General features: G+C 32.2%; 1 long non-coding RNA gene across 2 annotated transcripts; it reads left to right on the forward strand.

The window, feature by feature from the left end:
- The first annotated feature begins 8,974 nt into the window (after nucleotides 1-8,974).
- LOC126881185 (uncharacterized) lies at nucleotides 8,975-12,068 on the forward strand. Of its 2 annotated transcripts, none has more exons than XR_007696744.1 (3): nucleotides 8,975-9,915; nucleotides 9,997-10,150; nucleotides 11,758-12,068. It is a non-coding gene; the product is annotated as an uncharacterized LOC126881185 (long non-coding RNA). The 2 variants fall into 2 exon arrangements; XR_007696743.1 differs by having other exon boundaries at nucleotides 8,975-9,442; nucleotides 11,758-12,065.
- The last annotated feature ends 15,546 nt before the right edge of the window (nucleotides 12,069-27,614 follow it).

Genomic DNA, 27,614 nt, shown 5'->3' on the forward strand with positions numbered 1-27,614 from the left:
TTATTTTGATGGTTCAATATTAGGTTCACTGTAAAGGCCGTGAAGCCAAATTATAGCGCATCCGCCATAATCCATTTTAGGCCAGGAACCGAAGCTTTTCACCTCGCAATTTTTACAGAATGGATAGATTTGCTTGAAAATTTTAAAATAAGTAGTAGAAAGACCAAGGATCAAAATCTATATGATGCGGAAAGGCGCTTTTACCATGGGGGTGGTTGTCACCTCATCTCGGGGTGGAAATTTTTTATTATATTTTGACCGCAAAAGTTGATAGAAACATTCATTCTAAGCAAAAAATATTCTATACATTTTTTTGATAAAATTAACCGTTTTAGATTTATTTGCCATCGAAAATATTAGTTTTATATAGAAAAAATCAATGTTTTGATAGGTATTCTCATTTACGATTCACTCAATTTTTGCCGTAGAAAAAAATTTTTCAAACCAAGTTCTTGAGAGTTGAATAACATACAATTTTATATTGAAACATTTTTTCGTATCTCTGATGCTAATCTTTATATTCTGAAGAAAATGGCATTTTTTACCAAGCTACAAAAATTCGTTATTCGCTTTTAGCTCCTGTTTTTAAAAACTAATCATTCTAAGCCAGTCAGACATCTAGAATCTATTAATAATACATAAATAAATAAGAATGAATAAGGCCAATGACTAAAAACACCGCTAACTTACATTATTATGCTTCCAATTGGATTTCTTTTTTTTTTTTCAAAAAAATATATTGATTTTTTAACCCTAACATTTTTAATTTTGATCCTAGAGAAGTTTTTGAACCTATTAATATTAATTCTTGTTAAAATCCTCAGTCGCAAAAAGAGGTGACTTTGAAGGGGTTGGTAAAGGTGGTTTTGCATGTTATTACAAGTTTTAATTGTCGATAGCTCACTCAATTTTTGCCGTAGAAAAAATTTTTGCAAACCAGGTTTTTGGAAATTAAATCGGCTACAATTTCATATTTGAACATTTTCTCGTATCTTTGATGCTAATCTTGCTATTCTGAAGGAAAGGCAATTTTTTCCAAACTACCAAAATTCGTTATTTGCTTTTAACTCCATTTTTTTAAAAACTATTCATTCCAAGCCAGTCAAACTTCTAGAACCTATTAATAATATATAAATAAAAAAGGACCAAACAAGTTCAATGACTAATTTTAATTAGGGTGGTGATTAGGGGGTTGCTTCCAATCACTTTTTCGCTGAAAAAATAGGAACTGGCATTCTTTTCATTATAAGTTACTTAATTTTTGAGCTACAGACTTTTTTTATTTCTGGAGATAGATATTTTTAATACTTTAAATTAGTTTGAACAAGTTGTCCTCGAAAAATGCATAGTTTTCTCGCCTTTTGACTTTGAAACTACAATATTTAGCATTTGACGAAGAAGAGCCAACATATAATAAAGTATAGCTCGATTACTACTGGCCTTAAATAAAATCTAAAAACACTTTTTTGTTTTTATCAAAGGGTACATTTTTGTTAAGTAAAGTTGTTTTGATAAAACGAAAACTTTTGGAGTTATTAGCAGAAAACTTATTAAAAACATTGATTTTTTCGATATAAAACCAACACTTTCGATAGCGAATAAATCGAAAACTATCAATTTTATTAAAAAAATGTATAGAATGTTTTTTGCTAAGAATGAACGTTTTTACCAACTTTTGTTATTATAATATATTAAAAAATGTCCACTCCTGAGATGGGGTGGCAACCACCCCATAATAAAAGCGCCTTTCGGCATGATATAGATTTTGATCCTTGGATTATCCACTACTTATTCTCAATTTTTCAAGCAAATCGATCCATTCTGTAAAAATTGCGAGGTTTTGTCCTATTTTAAGCTTCATTACTTGGACTATTTTCCTGTACTCTATTATAAATATTTCTGAGGAGTTTATGTTAAAAACAGCCTGAAATTTTTGTTTACTAACTTTTTATAAATGCATTATCATCATCATATACGTTCAATCCCTTCTTGGGGTTGGATGGCTAACACTTTCAGGTATTATCCTATTCTTGGGTAGCTTATTCTTCTTTCTATATGTTTTGGTTAACATTACATATTTACATATTGTATGCCCGGATGGATTTCTCAATATTTGTAAATTCCTTCCTATTTATTCATTTTCCTTTTCATTGCTAGCGTTTCGTGATTTTTATGTCGTTTCCTTTGTGATCTTCAAAAAAACTTGTTCTCGGTCTCTCTTTGCTTCTTCGTTAGGATGTGGTCAGCACCGGTCTTCTGATGATGTGTCCTAAGGAATTCAAGCATTGTGATTTAATTATTCTCATTATATTAATATTTGTTTTCAAACTCGTTGCCCATGTTATTGTACCTTGTTTGATCTTTTTTCTCCGTATAGGATGCTACTAGGCCCTACAATTATTTTAAGTTTTTTTTCAAATCTGCTTCACTTTCTTTTTCTTTGTTTTCATCACTATTTTTTTCATCGTGGATGCACTAACTGGTCGTATCAGTCTTTTGTATATCTTTATTTTTGTCTTTTTGCTTAGTTTACTGTTTTTAAACATATTTCTGTTTTTTCCGAATGCTTGGTTTCCCTATAAAATTCTTTGTTTTTATTGTCCTCATGATCACTCTTAAATAGTTAAATATCAAATCTTCCACCTATAGTGACACCGCCATTTCATCCATCAGTATCCTTTCGCCTAATCCAGATTTTCTGATAGTCGAAATGGTTTTGTCCTCATGGTATAGCCTGTGGGAGTTTTTTGTCAGTTCTTCTATCAGGCGCGGCCCCCTGCGAATGGGGGATGCTTTCTGGGTATTCGTAGCGCCAGTACCCAGAGAGTAGCAGGAATACTTGCCGTGGAACAAAAACTGACACCTGGCAGTAGGTATAAAATGCAAACCCATTAATATGGAGAATTATGATTTATGTTTAGGATCGCTGCCTGGGGATCGCCAGGGCACGTCTGGAGCCGGCGCTGGACGTGACAGCATGCGGGACGTCGGTGGCAGGGTGTTGAGGAGGCGGGCCCCTGTCATACAAACAGCTACAGCCCAACAACAACAACAACCACAAGTGAGCCAAACAACAGCAAGAGCTCCACCCGCCGAAAGTGCTGCGCTGGAACCTCAGCCGGCGCTCACTCAAGCGGGACGACCGAGGCAGCGCATGAAATGGACTGCGTCCATTAATGAAAACATTTTGCGCTTCTACTACAAGGTGACAAACCTCGGTCAAGAAACGATCGGCTACCGACAACAGCTGTATGCCGAATTTTGCAGAGAGTACCCAGATATTCAAGTATCGGAGCAAAGAGTATCAGATCAATACCGGGTAATCATCAGAAATAATCTTATCCCAGAGGCTAGACGCGATACCATCAAAAGCGAAGTCGAACGGGAGATTAATAATCAAGGGCTAATTTTAGATCAAGTCCCTAATGAAATCCCTGATCAGCAGATTCCTGAGCTTCCCATACCAGAAACTCAACCTGATAATACACCGCAGGAAAACAACGAGTTACGTGATAGCCTAGTAAACGAAATGGCTCGCGCCGTACAAGAGTTTAATGGAACAAACCCACTTAGCAGACCACCGCTACCAAGAATTAACTCTTGTAAGAAACTGGGTGCGCTGTTACAAATTGTGAACACTGAAGTCCTACCCAATTACGTCGTAGAAGCTCACACATTAGAATATTTGCATATGCTCATCTACTGTGCAGCAACAGCAATTGCTAATGTAATGGGCATTAAGATCAGAACACGACGGGGGTACTAATAACGGAAGAACTGGTAACAGAATTGCACCCTGGGAAAAAAGACTGCAAGGGAAGATTGAATTACTGCGTAGGGATATTGGCCAAGTCACAGAATATTTACGAGGAGTACCAAGTAGAAAAGTCATTAGGAGAGCTGAAGAAATAATGCGGAACACTGCAAGACACTCGAGATACGATCCAGACAATAACACAGCTCAACAGTGTTTGGATACATTAAAACAAAAACTCTCCGTCTATTCAGGGCGACTAAGGAGGTACAAACTTAGTAACAACCGAAAAAGCGACAATGCACTTTTTGAAAATTCCGAGAAGGCGTTCTACCGAAAACTCAATTCCACCGTAGAAAGTGCCGACAAGTCTTACCCAAGCCAAGAAGAAATTCATGAGTTTTGGGGAAATCAACTTTCCACACCAGCTGCTTTTAACAACAATGCTAGATGGATAGAAGATACGACGCACAACTGTCACCACTACGTTACTGCTAACTACGAACCATTCACGACTGAAGAGTCTCAAATGTCATCAAAGAGCTTCATAACTGGAAATCCCCTGGACCAGACGGAGTTCAGAACTTCTGGCTTAAAAAGTTTTGGTGTATTCATGATTGTTTATCAACATTAATTAATCATGTTATCTCTAATCCGCAGGAAATACCATCATTTCTAACTCAGGGAACTACTTATTTAATACCAAAGGATCAAAATAACACCCAAGATCCATCCAAGTACCGCCCAATTACTTGTCTTCCAACTTTGTATAAATTGGTCACATCCTGTGTAACCCGGCGTATCTACCAACACTGTGCTCTAAACAATATCATAGAGCCTCAACAGAAAGGATGCGCTAAGGGTTCCATGGGTTGCAAAGAACAACTTATCATCGACTCAGTCATTTCTAACCAGGCATTCACAAAAAAAAGGAACCTTTTTACTGCTTTTATTGACTATAAGAAGGCCTTTGATTCAGTACCGCATGAATGGCTTATAGATATATTAAGAATATACAAAGTCGATGATAACATAGTGACCTTTTTAAGGCATATAATGAGAGATTGGAAGACTAAAATTCACCTCCAAATACCCGGTGAAAACAATATCGAAACCGAAAATATCGCAATCAACCGGGGCCTGTTTCAAGGAGACTCGTTGAGTCCATTGTGGTTCTGCTTAGCTTTGAACCCCCTTTCCCAGCTATTAAACTCCACTGACTCAGGTTTTAGCATTAGAAACAATAATACTGTGGTAGCGAAGCTCAATCATCTGTTGTATATGGATGATTTGAAATTAATGGCTTCCACTCGAGAACACCTAGAACAGATGCTAAAAACTGTAGAAACATTCTCTAATGATATTAGCATGCACTTCGGACTAGACAAGTGCCGTGTTTTGAATATAGTCAGAGGAAAGGTACAGCCCGGTGGATTCGACATGCAAAATGGCCAGAACATCGAGGCCATGGGCGAAAACGATATGTACAAATATCTTGGTGTAAAGCAGGCCCGGAAAATTGACCATAAGCAAATGAAAACTGAGATAACTACTGAGTTTATACGAAGGGTAAAACAGCTGCTTCGTTCACAGCTTAACAGTAAAAATTTGTTTAAGGCACTAAACACCTACGCTTGTTCCGCGCTTAGCTATTCATTTGGTATTGTTAAGTGGACAAAAACAGATATAGAAAATCTTCAGCGAAAAGTACGAACACACCTCACAAAGGCACAAAAACACCACCCTAAAAGTGCAGTAGAACGAACGACATTACCCCGGTATTTAGGAGGAAGAGGACTTATGGATATAGGTGAGCAATTAGATAAACAGATTGCTAATTTAAGAACTTATTTTCAGATGCAAGAGTATGCTTGAGGATGGCAACTACAAGCTATACTGGGACCGTACTGTGCTCACAGACCAAACAGTGGCACATAATAGACCAGATCTCGTACTAGTTAATAAATTAACAAGGCAAACAACATTGATTGATGTGGCGATACCTAACAATAATAATCTACGTAGTAAATTTACTGAAAAGATCGCCAAGTACAGAGATCTGGAAATTCAAATACGAAGACAATGGAGAATGCAAAGTACCCAGACGATACCTATTATTATGTCTACTACTGGAGTCATTCCGAAGAACCTCCTCGAAAACATAAAAAAGCTGGGTCTAAATGAACACCTTTATAAGACCATGCAGAAAGCTGTACTACTCGCGACGGCCAGATGTGTACGAAAATTTCTGGGAGATACTCCAGCATACCAAGTCACCTAGTATATTATTATTATTATTATTATTATTATTATAAATCAAATAAGGGCAGAGGAGCGAGCTCCTATTATGCCCAAAAACAAAGAGAAATATCATTTTACAAGTAATACAAATTAAGAATAAAGTTAAAAATTAACAAACATCAAATAAAAATATTGAAACAATAAAACAATGTCGCCCTAAAACAATTCAATCCTGTAAAGCTCCCATAATGTTCAAAACAAAGAAAAATATCGTTATAAAACTAATAAAAATTTTAAAGATTACAATTTCAAACAAAATTGTGAAACAATAAATAATGCCGTCCTAAAATTATTCAGTCTTGCAAAGAAAATAAAGAATTATCAAGTCTATTTTTAAAAATGTTAACACTAGTTGCCGATATGGTGTCTTCATCTAAGTTATTCCAGATGTTAAATATTCTGTTTGGTAAAAAGTTCATTCTGGATCTTGTTGTCGTCTGTTCCTTCTTTAATTTATAACGATGACCTCTTAATCGTTCGTCTAGATTTAGCGTAAATATTGTGTTAAGGTTTCCAAAATTATATTTTAAAATACGGAAGGATATAATTAGGTCACCTCGAAGACGTCGATGTTCAAATGTTGTTAGATGAGCCAAGGATAGTCTGTCTTCATAATTAGGTCTTACACGGCCAAATGGCAGTCTTGTGGCTTTACGTTGAACATTTTCAAGTAAGACTTTATCACGGTTAAGCAGTTTATATGCAGCATGATTTTTATGCAGTGTTTTATTAGTGCTGTTTTAGTATAGACCAAGACAAAAACAGTGAAAAAATAGTCAGAATATTCAAAATTATTTAACGATAAAACTCAATGTGGAAAGTAAACAAAACAGAATTTAAAGGTAAAAAAAAAGGTGCCATGAATATTTGTTTCTATCCATTCGTTCAGGAAAAAGGCTTACAATAGGTTTTATTATAACTAAGATGCCCGATTTTGGGCGCTATAAATTCAGCCAATCATCAGGTCTACGCTATTAAGTTACTTAACCACTAATAAAGGCAAAAAGAATGATACAATGATGTTCTAGGTTACCTAGTTCTAGGCATCTAGTACTAGGTACTTAAAATGAACCAAATGTATTATATATTGTGTACTTGATGACTATTGATCTATTGGACAATAACCACACCGAGAAAGTTGAAAAAGAAGAGCTGTCAATGGAAATCTAGATAAAGTATCATTATCTCTTGATGTAAGAGACATCTTTCTTTTTTTTAGTGGTTAAGTAATATATCAAGATGAAACTAATGCTGGGCTAAATTTGTAGAGGCCGAAACCGGTCGCCTTAGTTACAATAAAATCAAGTTAAAGTATTTGTTTCTTTACTTATAGAAAAACAAACATTTGACACGCAATTTTTGGACAATTTTCGATACCTATACAACAAAACAATAGCTTCCTCTAATATAGGTATGGACGAATTAATAAAGATCTTTAAGAACGCAATACTGAGATACATGTGAAGTTAGCATTCTGGTCTTTGGCACTGACACTTTAGATCTTAGAGTGCTGTGCTACATAGGATGTGAGATAATTATTATAATTTAAAATTAAATACTCCCCACCTTCCACACTATAATAATAACAAATACATACCTATAAAGATTCATTGAACGATTCAAAGAATCGGCAAAGATTCACTTATAGGAATTTGAAGAAAGCAAAATTCAAGGCTTTTGCAAATATTCTATTTATTTTCAACATGATACAATTCTTTAAAATGGAAGATTCCTGCAGGTTAATTAGTATTTATTAAAATAAAAATCTTTTCTATCGCAAAAAACTATCTTAATACCAACAAATGTACATATGATAAATCATAAATAATTAATCTTTTCTGCAGAATGCAAGCATCAATTAATTGCTCTTAGTTAGTACCTACGTATGAAATTCTCGAAAAAATCAAGGTCTAGTCTAGATACACTTAAAAATATCGGAACTGATTGCTGATCATTAGAGAGCGGATTTTATGCTGAATGCATACTGCATGCATATTTCCCATATTTAAGAACTTTACTAAATTTTGCATATTTTTAAAAAAAACATGCATATGTTGTGCCTATTAAAAACATTTAAGTCCAAAAAAAATTTTAATTCGACACAAAATATTTCCCCGCACAGGCGGGGATTAATTCGAGAACTACCTGAAGAGAGACGGCCTTTTCGACGACTCATTCACTGCCTTTTCATTTTTTCTTAGAAAATACCCGATCTTTACACAAAGTACTTATTTATAGTACGCCGTTATAAAATGATTGTAGGATGTAAAATGATGAAGGATGGTTTACCGGGAAATCCGAATTTTATTTACTTTTATTATATTTAGCTTAAATCCCCTATTGTTAAGAGAATTTACACATTTAACCATGACCATAGTTTTACGATTTTCTAACGGAAATTGAAATATTCATGCTTTAGATCAGATCCCGTCTTTAAACGGCTTTAAAACTTTGGAGAACCTATTTATGCGAAATCTTTAAGGAAAATTTTGAAATTGATTTTGGTGCAGAGTATTCGGCTTTAACAAGTTATTTTAAATACGCCCCAATTACTTCTATTGATGTTGAAAGGAGTTTTTCAAGTTATAAAAATATCAAAGAAAATGTTTCCTCGTAAAAAATTGTTGTTTTATTTTAAATAGGTAACTATTGGTATCAGTTTTTGTAAAAAATGTGAATAAATTGCATCACACACCGGCAAAATTAGCCGAACACGTTAAAAATGGGACATGTTTGATGTCTCGTATTTCATAAACAAGTGGTCCGATTTGAGTGATTCTTTTAGTATGTTATAGCCTTATTATTTAAGAATATCGGTGTAATAATATTGTTGCTAGACAGGTAAATGTCATTTTATACCGGGTGTACCAATCATACTGTGTTTTTTTCTTAAAGTTTGGAACACCCTGTGGAATATTCCCTAACAACACACAACATTCCAGGAATGTACTACCAAAGTTCTATCAATATTTGAATGTCCTGGACATTTAGGGAACATTCGGTGAACATCTGATTAAATTATTCGTGGAATGTTACCATAAGACATTCTGTGAACATACTACCAATGTTCCTATATGTTCATTTTCAAATTCACGGCGCATGTATTTGTGCATGGTGCTTAGAGAGGGCATCACGTGACTAAAAACGACCAATGACCTCACTTCAGACTTCGGTGCTTCGGCCATCTTGACATGCATCTTGGCCTTGGCCACATGGCCACCTTGCCGTGCGTGATCGTTGTTTGTTTTTATTTGTGCTCTTTAAGAATATTTTTTAATTCGGATACTTTTATAATAACTTTAATAGTATTATTAATATAGTGCATAAAATCAGTTGGAGTAGCAGAAGCAATGTAGATAAAAAATCTGCAGGAATAATGTTTCAAAGGTTAGTATATGCAAATATGTAAACAAAGGCATGCCCCTATTTCAGAAAATATCCATTTATTATTTTAATAATTGCGAATAAGCCACAAACTTGCTTATTCCTAACAAAAATAGTAAATAGAGATAATAACAAACGGATTATTTGTAAAATTAAAATTTTTTTTGCGTTTTTGCTAATGTATGCGTTTATAAACAGGATGGTAGACCACACACTATAATAGTACCAACTAATGAATACACAGTATGAATAGTACAGTCGGTTCGCTAAACTTAGTCTCAGACACAACTGGCTAGTGATTTTAGTAAATAATTTTGACAATTTGGTAAAATTGGCAAAAAAATAACTAAATAGTTAGTAATTTTGGCAAAAATGGCCAAAAACAAAAAAATTACCTACTAAAATCACTAGCCAGTTGTGGCTAGGGAAACGACTATACTAATAAACAATTTCTAAGCTGCTTTTTATAATATTTTGTGAGTTCATTAATCATATTTTTTATTTAAAACTAAAATTTGTTAATAATGCTCAGTAATGCATATATTTTGTATTTTTAGCTTTCCAGAAGATCCTGCGAAGAAGGCATGAAGTATTGATCAGATTTGTTAATAGAGCAGTATGTTCAAAACATTTTTTAGAAAAAGATATTGACAGAACTTCACTTTCAACCGTTTGAGAGACTGTGCTGTTCCAATAGCTTATATCACACAGGTAATATGCTTAACCCAATTAATAATATACAGTTGGAAAAATTAAAGAATAGGGCTTTTCATTTACAGTCATTTGTTTCGAGCTACTGTCATATGTCGTATAATCCGTGTTATATTAATATTATACACAGATTATATAACATATGACAGAAGCTCGAAACAAATGACAATCGATGAAAAGCAATATAGGGCTTTGTTCATTGTCATTTGTTTCGAGCTTCTGTCATGTGTCACATATATTAATATATCTACGTCATACATCTTTGGTTTGTATCATTGATTATATCAATAACATATAACGTAGATATATTAATATTATGTGACACATGACAGAAGCTCGAAACAAATGACTGAATGAAAAACCCTATAACCATGAACGATCACATCAATCACTTATTTTGTATAGGGCTTTTCATTCACAGTCATTTGTTTCGAGCTTCTGTCATGTGTCACACAATATTACTATATCTACGTCATAAGTTATTGGCATATACCAATGATACAAACCAAAGACATATGACGTAGATATATTAATATTATGTGACACATGACAGAAGCTCGAAACAAATGACAGTTGATGAAAAGCCCTATTTGCTGTCTTTTTCTATAAATCACAAACGTTTGTTACCTATAGAAAAAGATCATCATCATCATTGGCTCGACAGCCCTTTCTGGGTCTTGGCCTGTTCCAGGATTCTTCTCCACTCTGATCTGTTTCGTGCTTTTTTTCTCCAGTTTTTTATTTTTAATGTTTTTATATCATTTTCTATTTGTTCTAAAATAGAAAAAGATAGCAAATACAAAATAAGTGATTGATGTGATCGTTCATGGGTATAGGGCTTTTCATTCACAGTCATTTGTTTCGAGCTTTTGTCATGTGTCACATAATATTAATATATCTACGACATACGTTATTGGTATATACAATAATAGATACAAACCAAAGACATATGACGTAGATATATTAATATTATGTGACACATGACAGAAGCTCGAAACAAATGACAATTGATGAAAAGCCCTATTCTTTCATTTTTCCAACTGTAGATACCGTTGTTCTTCATTATCTACATCAGAGATCTAAGTTGACATTGTTGCCCAATTACAAAAAATTTTTGAATTCATTTTAAGTCCAATATATCACATAATTATTGCGAAGTAGATTATACAAGAAAACAGATTAATATTGAATGCAAATAAATAAAAACATCAGAAATAGAAAACAAGAATTAAGTTATAATCTTAAGTTAAAGTAAATAATAAAAACAATAAATATAATAAAACAAAATACTTATTAGTTTGTGAAAAAGCTATTTCTTTGTGGCATTTTTGTAATTATGATAACTATTTTAATGGGGAAATAAGCCAGAATTTACTTGAAAAAATAACTTTATTATGGTTTCTACTTCCACATCGGACGTCGTTGTCAAAATACAAAATGATTTATTATTTTCTTTATTAAATATTGTTTATTATTTATTTAAATATTATTTAATTTATTATTTATTTTATTATTATTATTATATGCATATTATTACCTGTAAATATTTCTTCTGATTGTTAATTGTAAAGGATAGAAAAATTACCATTTATTTTATTTTCTTTTAGAATCAGCTGAGAGAAGTGGTCTACAAAAAACCAGGAAGGAAATGGAATATGTGGCTATGAAAGGCAAAAGAAAGGTTTACAAAGCAAATGTGACACATTTTTTTATAGGAATATCAGTAAATTACATTAAAAAAATGTATGAAAAGATTTTTTGCAATAAAAATGTTTATATTTATCAAGGATGCATTATTTGGTATGGCCACATATCGTCAGTGATGTGACAATACCTCCTATCTGTTTTTTCATGAGATTTGTAAGATAGACTAAAAACTTGTTTGGGCCACCTCCTGTTTTCATATATTTTTTGACTTGTTTTGCAGTAAATTTAACTATATTTACTACAAAACAAGCCAGAACTTACGTATGCAAACAGGAGGTGACCTTAAAAAATGTTTTTCGTCTCCTGCAAACCTCATGAAAAAAGATATAGGAGGTATTGTCACAGCACTGACGATATATTTCAGAGAATGTCTAAAAAATATACTGTGAATGTTCAAAGAACGTTCGTAGACATTCATGGAATGTTCCAACAAGACATTTAGTCTAAAAAATATACTGTGAATGTCCAAAGAACATTCATGGAATGTTCCAACATTCATGGAATGTCCCAACAAGACATTCAGTCTAAAAAATATACTGTGAATGTCCAAAGAACATTCATGGAATGTTCCAACAAGACATTCAGTCTAAAACATATACTGTGAATGTCCAAAGAACATTCGTAGACATTCATGGAATGTTCCAACAGAACATTCTAAGAATATTTAAAATGCTGACACAGCACATTCCAGGGACTTTCCAGGGACATTCGTGTGCATTTGGGGACATTCCAGGAATGTTTGGAATGTCCTGTGAGTACATTCTAGGAACATTCATGGAATGTTTTGTGTTATTAGGGTTCTAGCATATGTAAAATATTAGAATTAATACTTGATTGTAGACTTAGGCTTGCTTAACATTTTCCTTTTCGATTCAATTACTAATGTGAGATAATAAAAAAGTTATGTGCGTTAACAGCTATCCATGTTTTTCATCAATAAATCCTCATAGTAGGAGAGGAAAGTATACTAAATTTGCAGTTACTCGAGCGTTATGGGAACCTATTGGATTGTGAAGAGTATGTGCTAAAATCATAAAAAGGTTAAGTTAAGTTTTCCATAAAGTGGGGGACTTTTCATTTTTTAATTTAATTTTCCATTTGAAACAATCATTTTTCTCCGATTATAGCGCTATCTATTCATAATTCGAAAAAATATGTCGAATAAAAGTTGCTTATTTTTACGTAAAGAATCCAAATCTGCAATAAAAATTTGGGGCTCCTATTTAAGATTTTAAATTAAATCCCCCACCCCACGGAGGTGGGGGGTAAATTAAAAATTATAAATACGAACCCTGCGATGTTTTGCGAAATGAACATCAGATCGTAAAACTGCAAAATACACCTATTCAATATTTTTCAAAAATCTACCGAATGGCACCAAACACGACCCCCCACGGAGGTGGGGTGGGGGGTTACATTAAAATATTAAATTGGAGCCCCCAATTTTTATTGCAGATTTGGATCCTTGACGTAAAAATAAGCAACTTTTATTCGCAACATTTTTTCCTATTATGGATAAATAGCGCTAGAATCGGAAAAAACGATTGGTGGAAATGGAAAATTAAATTGAAAAATGGAGAGTCACACACTTTATGGAAAACTTAACTTAACTTTTTTTGGTTGTAGCGCCCACTCTTCACAATCCACTCCAGGTCACAAGAACGCTCGAGTAATTGCAAATTTAGCATACTTTTCTCCCCTACTATGAGGATTTATTGATAAAAAACATGGCTAGTTGTTAAAGCACATAACTTTTTTATTTTCCAACATAAGCAAATGAATCAAAAAAGAAAATGTTAAGATAGCATAATGCTACAATTGAGTTTTAATTTTAATATTTTATATATGCTGGAATATTCCACAGGGTGTTCCGAACTTTAAGAAAAAAACACAGTATGCTTGTTACACCCGGTATAAAATGACATTTACCTGTCTAGCAACAATATTATTACACCGATATTCTTAAATAATAAAGCTATAACATACTAAAAGAATCACTCAAATCGGACCACTGGTTTATGAAATACGAGACATCAAACATGTCCCATTTTTAACGTGTTCGGCTAATTTTGCCGGTGTGTGTATTTAAAATAATGATTTAATTTGAAAGATAATAAATAAGATTGCCGCCCCCCTATAAAAGAACCCGCTAGAATAGAATAGAACAGAAAATTTGTGGTTTCTCGAAATGCGCATTTTTTGAATTTTTGTGCATATCTTGCGCATATTTCGTAATTTTTTACTGCATATATATGCGCATATTTCATCAAAATTGATCGCATATAAATCCGCTCCCTACTGATCATAGTACACTATTTAAGTGCAAAATCTAAAATATCTGGGTCGTGTACAGTTCCTGGACTTCAAACATCTCAAACATCTGGAAAAATTCAAATTAAAATACCACAATCACGAAAAAAGAATATATCCGCGTTGATTAGGAACTTACATACATTCACTGTTTATTAGCTAACTATGTATTTGGAGCAGCAGACTCTAAATAAAAAAGGTTATATATCAAACAGAATAGATTTTTGATTTATACATTACAATCGTATTTTTTTTATTTAAAGCTCCATAATTATGAAGAGAACCACTTATATACAGCGACATCTTTTGTAAAATAGATGTTACAGTATAAAACAACAATCACTATCGAACCATCGAAAGAGGTATTACTGTTAGTAAGAAGTAGGTGTCACTGTAGGCAGTATTTGATAATACAATATTAATTTTAAAAAATATTGAGAAAATGTAAAATGACAATTAAATTTTTTTATTTATTTAACACAATTTATTGTTGAACTTTTATAAAAATATATTGACTTTATTATCTAATCGCGTAAGGAAAGTGCAAAACGTAAACATATTTTAAAATACCTACCAATATGTGTATCTATAGATTACATAATATACACTGCGCGTCATAGAAAATGGGCACCCTAAAAATGGGTCATATTTGACGTCGCGTATCTCCTAAACCTGTTGTCCGATTAAGGTGATTTTTTAAATATGTTATAGCCTATTCTTTGTCAATATTCCTGTAATAATATTTTTGCTGAAAAACTAAATTTTTATTGTATACCGGGAGTACGAATCAAACTGTGTTTTTTTCTCAAAGTTCGCAACACCCCGTGAAATATTCTAGCATTTATAAAATACTGAAATTAAATCTTAACTATAGTCTCAGGTTTTCTTAACATTCTGTTTTTTTATTCATTCTCTTATGTTGGATAATACAAAACTTATGTAATTTAACAACTAGTCATGTTCTTCATCAGTATAGATTGTTTGTAAATAAGTTCGACAAACTTTAAGGGGCAATTCTGCATGAAAAAATAATGACCGTTTGCTTTATAAACTTATGTCCGCAAATGCTTCGTTTACGAGATACGGGATGTTGAATTTTTTTTACAAACTGACGATTTATTTTATTGCCTTAAAACCGGTTGAGATATGCAAATGAAATTTGGTAGGCTTTAAGAAACAGTTATTGCGAATTTTTTTACTTGCAATTAAAAATTTTATGTTCACTATTGGCGTGCATACGGGTAATATGACCGGTCATATTAGCCGTATGCACGCCAATGGTGAATATAAAATTCTTAATTGTATGTCAAAAAATGTGCAATAACTAAGTCTTAAAACCGACCAAATTTGATTTGCATATCTCGATCGGTTTTAAAGCAATAAATAAATCGTCAGTTTGTAAGAAAAAATTCAAAATCCCGTATCTCGGAAACGAAGCATTTGCGGACATACAATAGGGAACTTGCATACATTTTTAAATTCGAAAAAAATGTTATAAATCACAACAGAACATAATTTAAAACATGTATCAAAGATAAAAAAGTTTTGTGTGTCTTTCGTTTGGCCCCTAAAGACGATTAAAAATTCAAATTAAACAGGTGGTCCAAAACGCGTCGTGACGTCACTTGGTTTTACGTTTACATTTTTCCAATAAAGTAAACAGAATTTTAAATTAGACGTTATAAACGTCAGTAGAAAATACATTTATGTGACGTTAGAAGTGTTTTTGATCGTTAGACCTATTCATAGAAAATTTGTACTTTTACAAAATAGTTTTATTTTCAATAGTAAACCTTCGTTCCTTTCCTTCAAAAACAGTATAAAGCTACAATTTTAACAAACTGGTATATATTATTACAATGATATACGATAAATGTCATTAGAATATAAATATTTTTGACTTATTCCACGACGATGAGCTTGCCAAATACCCAAGTAGGTGGAGGCCAATAAACTAAAGAAGGAGAAGAAGAATATACCTAAATATAAGGTTGTGTCTAGGTATACGCTAACGTGTACGCAAATAAAAAAGTTAGAGTGTCAGTGATTTCTTATTTTTTATTTGTTTAGTGTTTGTTTTTAAATTAACTACGGAGTGTGGACAATTAGTTAGTTCTTTTAATGGGTTTAAGAACATTTTAAAACAGTACGAAAAAGATAAGAGACTATAAATTAATATATATTTTTTTTAGTTATAAATGAAATAGTATTACCGTAAAAGATTAAAATAAAAGGAAGACCTAAAGCTTTCACAATAATAATTAACTTGTTCTGAAGCTATTATCCTTGTGGCATTTTTGTAATCAACTATTCTAAATGAGAACTAAGCCACAATTTTACTAAAAAATTGATTTTATTAACGTTTCGACTTCTAAACCGGATGCCGTTGTCAAAATACAAAATATTATTAAATTAAACAAAAATGTTGTTATAGTAAATGTTTGCTTAGTAAAAAAATTTTTCTATTAATTTATTTAACCTGACTAATTTTTGTATTTTGACAATGACATCCGATTTGGACGTCTAAACGTTAATAAAATATTTTTTAATTAAATTGTGGCTTATTTTCCATTTAGAATAGTTGATTATAATAATTCACTTACGTATAAAAATTATTTTAACAATATTTTGTACCTACATGTCATGTAAACTAAATACATATAATTATTTTGCTAACCTAAATATATACTTTTATATATACATTGATTTATTACAATTAAGTTTGAAACATCTGAATAGTTCTGCTTCCCTTCCCTTAACAAATATGTTTCTATCAAACAAACACTAAACATATCAAAATAGCATGTACCAAAATGTATAGTCACTGCGCAAGCTAAATAATGACGTCACTGGCTTGATGAAGTTTAATTCGCGTCTACCTAACTTTTTTATTTGCGTACACGTTATCGTGTACCTAGACACAGCGAAATATATCCATAATAAAAACTAATGCAAAACTATGTGACGTCACGGGCCGTTTGAACTACTTTATACCGCAGAAGACTTTAAATATGTATTTCTAAGTAATTACGAGTTTTTGAAGCGTGAAATTTTGGAAATCTCATTTTTAAACAAAACTGAACATTATTATCTAATAAAAAAAATGTGCAAGTTCCCTATTATAAAGCAAACTGTCATTATTTTTTAATGCAGAATTACCCCTTAAAGTTTGTCGCACTTGTTTAGAAACACCCTGTACTGAAAAAGAACATGGCTAGTTGTTAAAGTACCTAACTTTTGTATTATCCAACATAAGCGAATGAATTAAAAAACAGAATGTTGAGAAAACCTGAGGCTATAGTTGGATTTTAATTTCAGTATTTTATAAATGCTAGGATATTCCACAGGGTGTTGCGAAATTTGAGAAAAAACAGTTTGATTCGTACATCCGGTACCTATACAATGAAAATTTACCTTTTTAGCAAAAATATTATTACAGAGATATTGACAATGAATAAGGCTATAACATATTCAAAAAATCACTTAAATCGGACAACATGTTTAAGTTTTATGACGCGCAGTGTATAATATGTAATATTCCAATACATGTTTTAAATATTTTTTTCTGCAGCCGTCCCGAAAATAAAACTTTCGTACCGAAAGTAGCTACTTTCGGGACTAATTTTTTCACTTTCGGGACTCTTTTTTTAATTTCGGGACGATTTTGGGTAGCTAGGTAACGGCTTTGACAATAACATCAACTTTTATTTTATTATGACTTATTCACAGATTGAAAATGGCTGCAACCAAATTAATATCTCAAAAAATAGTAAAAGTACTGACACTTCAACATTAATTTCAATACTGCCACTTTTGTTAATATTCCTAACAATATCAATGTAAATAATTGTTATAATTGTGTTAATAATATTCATAAGTAGATTTTTCTAATGTTGTATTCACGAGAGTAACTTTAAAGTGTTTAATAAAAGTTCATAAGTACAGTTTATCCAAATATTCTTTTCGACATACAAAACGGCAGCAGAAAAAAAATTGTAAGTAACACGGTCTAAAAGTGATTTTACGAGACTAGCAGGATTCCAGGACTCGCCTACGGCTCGCCCTGGAAACTTTCGTCTCGTAAAATATCACTTTCGGAACTTGTTACGTAAATTTACTATACAGTGAGCTCGTAAAGGTTGGAATAAATTCATTTTCTCGAGAATGGACGACTTTGGAAAAAAATACCAAAACAGGTCAATTTTTATTTTAAAATTACGACTTATTGGCATGTATATCATACTAGTGACGCCACCCATCTGGGCGTGATGACGTCATCGATGATTTTTTTAAATAAGAATAGGGGTCGTGTGATAGCTCATTTGAAAGGTAATTCAATTCTTTATTCACTAATATAAACATTAACATAATTATTTATACAGGGTGTCCAAAAAATTTTTTTTAATTAAATTTATTGACAAAAAGAAGAATGTGTGTAATTTATTTAATTCAAAATACATTTTACTACTTACTCAGAAAACAGGAAAAATGTTTATTTGGCAAATAAATATTGTTCCTTGCTTAAATTCAATATTAAAGCCGCCACCCACCAGCCTCGTGACAGTTTGAACATTTAATTTAAGCGAAAAGCAATGATTATTTTTCAAATAAACAGTTTTTTCAGTTTTCTGAGAGTAGTAAAATGTATTTTTAACTAAATAAATTACATACATTCTTCTTTTCATGTCAAAAAAATTTAATCCAAAAAAATTTTTTGGACACCCTGTATAAATAATTATGTTAATGTTTATATTACTGAATAGAGAATTGAATTACCTTTCAAATGAGCTATGACACGACCCCTATTTTTATTTAAAAAAATCATCGATGACGTCATCACGCCCAGATGGGTGACGTCACTAGTATGGTATTTATGCCAAAAAGTCGTAATTTAAAAACCAAAATTGACCTGTTTCGGGATTTTTTTCCAAAATCATTCATTATTGAGAAACTGAATTTATTCCAACCTTTACGTGCTCACTGTATAATATGACGAATATTTTTTCATATGGAACATAATTTATTATTTACCTATACAAAACGCGAACTTTTGCAAACATTGTATAAGGTGTGCTTAGGCGCAAAATCTTGGTCCGATGCTATTTAAATAATGTGTTCATTTTCTTCGAATCATGAGAAAATATGAAAGATTACATTATTACTAAGGATCGAAAGTCCCTGAAAATTTTTTGAATAATGAATATGTGAATTTTTTAAGTCAATCAACAATACCACATTAGTTATGGTAGGGGAGCCCAAGCAGGGATTTTTGCAGTTACTCGAGCGCGTCAGATTATCATATGGGGAGAAACCTGGTACCCTGCAAATGTACCTCTACCACAAATTGTCTCTTAACACAGGGGAGTTCGTTAAGGGGGGCCCGAAAAAAAAATCTATCCTTAAAGAAACTCGAAATGGTCAGACTAAGATAAGGTAAGTTAAGTACATGCAAAAAAATGTATATTTCAAAAATCTGACGATTTGAGCCGGGCGTAAGGAAATGGGCGAGTCCCAAAGTTTCACAAGAAAAAAGCGAATATTTCGCGAAATGATTGACAGATCGAAAAACTAAAAAATCTGTTCTCAATATTTTTTAAAAATCTATCGAATGATACCAAACACGACTTCCCAGGAAGAGGGGTGGGGGGTAAATTTAATATTTTAAATACGAATCCCGCGATATTTCGCGAAATGAACATCACATCGAAAAACTGTAAAATACACTTATTCAATATTTTTGAAAAATCTATCGAATGGCCCCAAACAAGACCCCCCACGGAGGTGGGGTGGGGGGTTACCTTAAAATCTTGAATAAGATCCCCCATTTTTTATTGCAGATTTGGATTCCTTACGTAAAAATAAGTAACTTTTATTCGAAACATTTTTTCAAATTATGGATAGATGGCGTTATAATCGGAAAAAGCGATTGGTGGAAATGGAAAATTAAATTAAAAAATGGAAAGCGCCCACTAAAATGGAAAACTTTACTTAACTTTTTTTGGTTTTAGGACCTACTCTTCACAACCCAATAGGTCCCCATAACGCTCGAGTGACTGCACATTTAGCATACTTTGCTCCCCTACCATTATACTAATATTGTATTATAGCATAATAGGTATACAGTTTCATTCTTGATTATTTTTCTCTCCTTTTGGAAAGGGGAATTGAAATTATTGCCGTTTAAATTAGTTTTTTTAGATTAGCACTAAACTTGTAGGATTATCATCATCAGTGGCGTTACAGCTCTTTATGAGCCAAGCCTTCTTCAGAACAATCCTCCATTCGTCCCTGTCTTTGGCAACTCTTCTCCATGCTCTAATTCCAATTGATTTCCAATCATTTTCTAGGTTGTCTTGGTACCTAAGTCTCGGTCTTATTCTTGTTCGTTGTCCTATCGGCCCTCTTCGGTCAAAAAGTTTTCTGACTATGGCATCTTCCTCTCGTCTGATTATATGACCTATCCATCTAAGGCGCGCTGCCTTAATGAATTTTACAACGTCAGGTTCTCGAAAACTTCCATACAACTCAAGGTTGTAACGCCTGCGCCATAAACCTTGTTCTTTTATGCCTCCATAATATTCGTCTTAGTATTTTTCGCTCAAAACGTTTGAACAGTTCTTGGTCATTCTGTGTAAGTGACCAAGTTTCTGAAGCATATGTTAGCACTGGTCTTATTAGTGTTTTGTACACAGTCAGCTTAATTTTTCTAGTAATTTTTGAGACCATCTGTTTTCTAAAACCATAGTAGCACTTATTGGCGAGCACTATTCTTTTTTTAATTTCTTCACTGACATTGACATTGTTAGCTTTAGTTAGCAGCGAGCCTAATATTAGTCCAAGTAATGAAGCTTGAAATAGGACAAAACCTCGCAATTTTTACAAAATGAATCGATTTGCTTGAAAATTTAAGAATATGTAGTAGATAGACCAAGGATCAAAATCTATATGGTGCAAAAAGGCGCTTTTACCATGGGGGTGGTTGCCACCCCCTGTTGGGGGTGGAAATTTTTTATTATATTTTGACCGCTAAAGTCGGTAAAAACGTTAAATCTAAGCAAAAAATGTTCTATACATTTTTTTGATAAAATTAATAGTTTTCGATTTATTCGCTATCGAAAGTGTTAGTATTATATCGAAAAATCAATGTTTTTAATTAGTTTTCTGCTAATAACTCCAAAAGTTTTCGTTTTATCAAAACAACCTTACTTAACACAAATGTACTATTTGAAAAAGTAAACAAAACCGTGTTTTTTAATTTTCTTTAAGATCAACAGTAATCAAGATATACTTTATTATATGTTAGCTCTCCTTTGTCAAATGCTAAATATTGTAGTTTCAAAGTCAAAAGACGGGAAAAATATGCATTTTTCGAGAATAACTTGTTTAAACTAATTTAAAGAATTTAAAAATGTCTATCCCTAGAAATAAAAAAGAAGTCTCCAGCTCAAAAATTAAGTGACGTATAATGAAAAGAATGTCAGTTCCTATTTTTTTCAGCGCAAAAGTGGTCGGAAGCAACCCCGTAATCACCACCCTAATTAAAACTAGTCATTGACCTTATTTGGTCTTATTTATTTATGTATTATTAATAGCTTCGAGAAGTTTGACCGACTTATAATGATTCGTTTTTGAAAAAATGAAGTTAACAACGATTAAAGAATTTTTGTAGTTTGGAAAAAATGGTATTTTCTTCTGAATAGAAAGATTAGCATCAGAGATGTGAAAAAATGTTTTTAAACATTAAATTGTAGCTAATTCAATTCCCAAGAATTTGGTATGAAAAAAATTTTTCTATGACAAAAATTAAGTGAGCTATTGACAATTAAAACTTGTAATACCATGCAAAAACCACCTTTACCAACACTTTCAAAGTCACCTCTTTTTGTGACTGGGGATTTTAATAAGATTTAATATTAATAGACTTGTAGACCTTTTACAAACCTACAAAATTATTTTACACTAAACTTTCTAAGATACAAAATAAAAAAGTTACGGTTAAAAAATCAATATATTTTTTTGAGAAAAAAAAAGGAGAAATCCAATTATAAGCATAATAATGTAAGTTAGCGGTGTTTTAGTCATTGGCCTTATTCATTTTTCTTTATTTATGTATTATTAATATATTCTAGAAGTTTGACTGGCTTAAAATGATTAGTTTTTAAAAAACTGAAGTTAAAACCGAATAAAGAATTTTTGTAGTTTTGTAAAACATGCCCTTTTGTTCAGAATAGAAAGATTAGCATCAAAGATAAGAAAAAATGTTTAAACATGAAATTGTAGGTTATTTATTTCTTAAGAACTTGGTGTGAAAAATTTTTTTCTACGACAAAAATTGAGTGAATAATAAATGAGTATACTATAGAAGAACATTGATTTTTTCCATATAAAACTAACACTTTCGATAGCGAATAAATCGAAAACTATTAGTTTTATCAAAAAAATGTATACAACATTTTTTGCTTAGAATGAATGTTTTTATCAACTTTTGCTGTCAAAATATAATAAAAAATTTCCACCCCCGACATGGGGTGGCAACCAACCCCATAATAAAAACGCCTTTCGGCATCATATAGATTTTGATCCTTGGACCATCCACTACTTATTCTCAAATTTTCAAGCAAATCGATCCATTCTGTAAAAATTGCGGGGTGAAAAGCTTCGGTTCCTGGACTATATATGAAGGTGTCGACACCTTCCAGTTCTAGGTCATCAATTATTATTCTTTTAGGTGTCGGGTTGCTTGACCTATTGCAACACACATATTTGGTCTTTTTAAATTTTGAACATTTATATTTAGTACCATTCTCTGTGCAGATGCTCTTAACGACCGAAATGCTTCAGTCAGAGATTCTGTGGACCTACCTATGATGTCTATGTCATCTACGTATCCGACAATTTGTACTGATTTATTAAATATAGTACCATTCGTAGTAATTTGGGACTCTCCAATTATTTTTTCTAATGCCAAGTTAAATAAGAGACACGATAGACTTAGTCCATTTTTCAATGGAAGGGTCTTGAGAGATCGTTTTGGATTTTTACCATGCTCTCTGCACCTGTGAGTGTAAGTTCAGTTACATAATTGGACAAGAAGAAACGGTATTCGAAATTCTAACATAGCAAGTAGAAGCTTATTTCTATTAACGGAGTCGTATGCGGATTTGAAGACAACGAATATTCGAATATAAAGAGTAAAAAATATAAAGCTAGGATACAAGTAATTTATTTTAAATTAAGTACATTGATTCTAGCAAAAAACAAAATATTGGCATTACCTAATGCTAATGCACAACAATATAGTCAGAAACATCGGTCACCAATTTACTTTTAATCACTTTAGCTTTGAAGTGGAGAACAAATTCACATACTCAGGTTTTCTGATAGTGAATTAGAATTTCATAACAGAATAAATAAGCGCATCCCCCAAAAATATACATAAAAAACTAAATAACCTTTCAATAAAAGACTACTTATCCAAACCAAATATAGTCGATTTATTATATCATTTGAAACAAAAAACTTAAATAAAATTTTGTGTACGAATGGCCAATAATTTGTTATTAATAATTTATTGTAAAAAAAAGTTAAAAGTTAAAATTTCTTTAGGCCGATTTACATTGTATTTGTGAATTTTGAATAATTTATTCGTTATATTAAGATTTGTCTAAAATGTCTTCTTTCTCTATGTGTTTTAGTTTGTTATTCACAGACAACTTGGATTGGAGACCAAGAGAGACGGAAAACAGCATATGAGTAGACGCTATAGCAGCCATGTCAGGGAAACAGTAGATGAATCTGGAGCATTAGAAATGTGAAAGGAAATGAGGAGGCTTACACCCAGAAATGCATGCATAAAGTTTGGGAAAAAACAGGGAGAGAATTCATTGACATTAAATTTAACTTAATCTGAATTATTGCTGGTGATTTTGTAAATATAATATTATGAAAATATTTGATATTATTTGGTATTTGATTTAGAATTTAGAATCATGACCTGTATTATAGAACATAAAAATTAAATTAAAGCGCGGTGTTACAATAGTAAGATGTAATTTGCTAATGTTAATGCCAAAACTTTTTTACTAAGTGCTTTTCGATAGGCAAGTAAAATGTATTAGAATGTCGAAATTGATTACAGATTGAAAACGAAAGTATTTTGACCACTTCATAATACTTTTAGAGAACTATTGTGATTATAATTTGAATTTTAAATAGATAATAGAAACTTAAAAGGTGTAATTTAGATTACATGAAATAAGGTTATGGGGCATTTAGTTTATTGTATTCTAGTCTAAAAATTTCGGAATGTTGCTAAAGTGATCCATCCTACAAAATTATTTTTCTTCTTAAGATTAACCCTAACATTTTTGGGATCTTTTTTTACCTTATAGCTCTTAGAATATTTTCTAAATGATTAGTTTTCAACGATTTTAATGTTAGGTTCTGAAACTATTTTCTTATAGCATCTATATTAATTAGTATATTTAAACGAAATAATCCAAATAACACCATAAAATTTTAATTAAAAATAAAGTATATTTGACATTTCGATTTCTACATATAGGGCAGTCAATGAGGTTATTTGGCTCCGAATTCCTTCCTACTACATCGATTTACTTGATATTTTCACAATAAGTAGAGAATAACTCAAGAAACAAAGTCATGTTTATGTCGATGTCAAAGTCTATGTCGATGTGCGGTTTTATATTGGGGGTGGTTCCCACCCCTTCTCGGTGGTGTAAACTTTTTTGGTTAAAATAACCACGGAAGTGGATGGAAAACCTAATTCAAAGCAAAAACTGTGAATTATTTTTTTTAAACTCAATATTTTTTTAGTTATTCGTGGTTGAAAATTTGCCGTTTTCATTGAAAAATTACACCTTTTCGGGCGGTTTTTTGAGAATACCTTAAAATCTATGCATCTAACGAAAAAAACTATACAAAACATTTTTGTAGCTTTTAAAAAACAAAGAGATTCGTTCCTTCATATATCTTCTAGTTATAATACAAAAAGAGATACGGTAGGTGAAAAGAGTTTGTTTTTTTTTTTGGTGGATGCTGAAATCGGTATGTTCAACTTGAAATAAAAGAGAAACGGTCGATTTTAGTTGTATAATGCTGCTCGTCAATACCTTTTGTAGCGATTGAAAAGTCCTTTAGAATGAGCAACATTAAATGTCGATTATATTAAAAGTAAGCGAGACATGCTGCAAAAAAGATTAATGACTAATGGAATAAAAAAAAAAGTGAAGTACATTTAATCCCTCATCCTTCAGAATTTAAATGTTTCCGAAAAAAATAGGATCAAATTATAGAGCGCATTTTTAAATTTTCTTATGAATCTTCCTTTTTCTCCATGTAACTCGAAAATGGTAAGAGATGCGAAAAAAAGGATAGACAAAAATGTAGGATTTTGTTGAATAAAAATTTTGTTTCATGTTTCATTATCTTATCTCTTATCATTTTCAAGTTACGTGTAGAAAAATAAGATTTTTAAGGAAATCTAAAAATGCGCTCTATAAATTAATCTTTTTTTTTTCAAAAACCGTTCATTTTAAACCCGTCCAACTTTTTGAACCCGTCCATAATACTATAATAAAAGGTATTGTAGAAGTAAAATGATCAATTAAAATTCTGGTAGATGAGAGGTTAAATATACTTCTCATTTTTTCTTAAAATACATTAATCATCATTTTTTTGCAGCTTATCTCGCTTAGTTTGAATGCAATATACCTTTAATATTGCTCATTGTAAAGAGCTTTTTAAGCACTATAAAAGGTGTTGGTAACATTATACGCCTTAAATCGACGGTTTGTCTGTTATTTCAAGTTGAATACAACGATTTGAGCATGAGCATGAGAAATTGAAAATGGTTATTCATTTTTGATTTACATGTTTACTCTGATTGGAATACGAAGGGAACCATTCTACTTATAACTTTACCGCGCTGAGCAGATGGGACGTGAATTATAAATTGTAAAATTCCCTCATCTTCTTTAGTTTCAGCATCCGTTATGGCTTGCAAATTTTAGAAACCTCGGAGGTGTAACAGAGAAGGTTCCCAATGTTTTCAATCTGGAGGCTGTAGAGTAATATTTTTAGTATTATTTTTGTGCTATCAGATTGAAAACTTAGCCTTGAGAATATTTGTATTAATTTTAGAGCGTTGTTTAACGGTACAGGATTGGTAAGTTGTTCTAAAATAGTCTTTAACGAAGGAAAAAACAAGTAGTTTTAGTTTGTTATAATTAAATTTAGTTATAACAAAACTAAAGGTTTTTTCTTTATGCAAGTTATATCGGATTAAAAAAATAGTCTTTAGATCTTACAATTTCAAGGTTAGTACTTGCAATGCAATTGCAAATACAATGCAATTGGTTATAGTGAAGATAGCTTTTCCGCCATTAGCTTGGTGCATTATTCTGTTTTTTGGAAAATATTGATCAGAGAAATGTAATTATATATATTTAACACATTATAAATCTGTAGTGTATACCAGTGCCAGGTATCTAAGAGGTTCATTAATATTCAGCTCACCGGGGTGCTATTGTTGGAGGTGTGAAATTACATAAACAAGGGATCATTTCATCAAACAGGTAGATCCCTTATTTATGGAATTTCACACCTCCAACAATAGCACCCCGCTGAGCTGAATATTAATGAGTCTCTTAGATAGCTGGTACTACTTTACTATTATTTTTCTAGATTTCATACAAGAAAAAGATTTTAACCAACGTACCCCGCACAAACCTTATGGAAATTAGGTCCCAGTGGATTTCGTTCATACTCTGGGAAAATACTTTTTGAAGCATCCTAATAAAAAGTTCTCATGGGCACAACTCTACGTATGAAGGATTTTCAAGAGGCACAAACTCGGAAAATTATAAGATTTATTGGGTATTCCCATTCCCTGAGTTACTGGCTATCTGGCAACATGTAGAAGTTTGGATCAAGGAAAAGTATTAGTAGTCTGGGATTTTTTCCTGGCTATCCAATGGCGACCTTTACTTTGACCTTGAACTTCAGCGGACGTCATCCTCTAGAGTTTCGAGGGTTTCCGGCATTAAATTGATATAAACAGATTACTCATGGGTTTTTGGGCTCGCTAAACACGAATATGCCATCAGAATTGACCTCCGGATTACGTGGTGGGCAGGACCACTGCAAGGGACGTCATCTTCTACAGTTGCGATAGTTTTCGGCATTTAATTGATGCAAATGAATTACTGGAGGATTTCTTGTCGCTTGAAGTCGCTAAACACGAATATGCCACCAGAACCGACTTCTTTGGTCTTTGGTCTTTGCTAATACATTAACGCAAACGGATTAGTTATAGGTTTTTGGAATTACTGAACACGAATACGTGATCAGCACAGACACAGGCAGGGCCGGCGATAACGGGCCTGCAAGGGATGCACTGCAGGCGGGCACCCCTGTTTGGGGGGCG

Source organism: Diabrotica virgifera, chromosome 3 (genome assembly GCF_917563875.1).
Source record: "Diabrotica virgifera virgifera chromosome 3, PGI_DIABVI_V3a".
Taxonomy (NCBI): Eukaryota; Metazoa; Arthropoda; class Insecta; order Coleoptera; family Chrysomelidae; genus Diabrotica; species Diabrotica virgifera.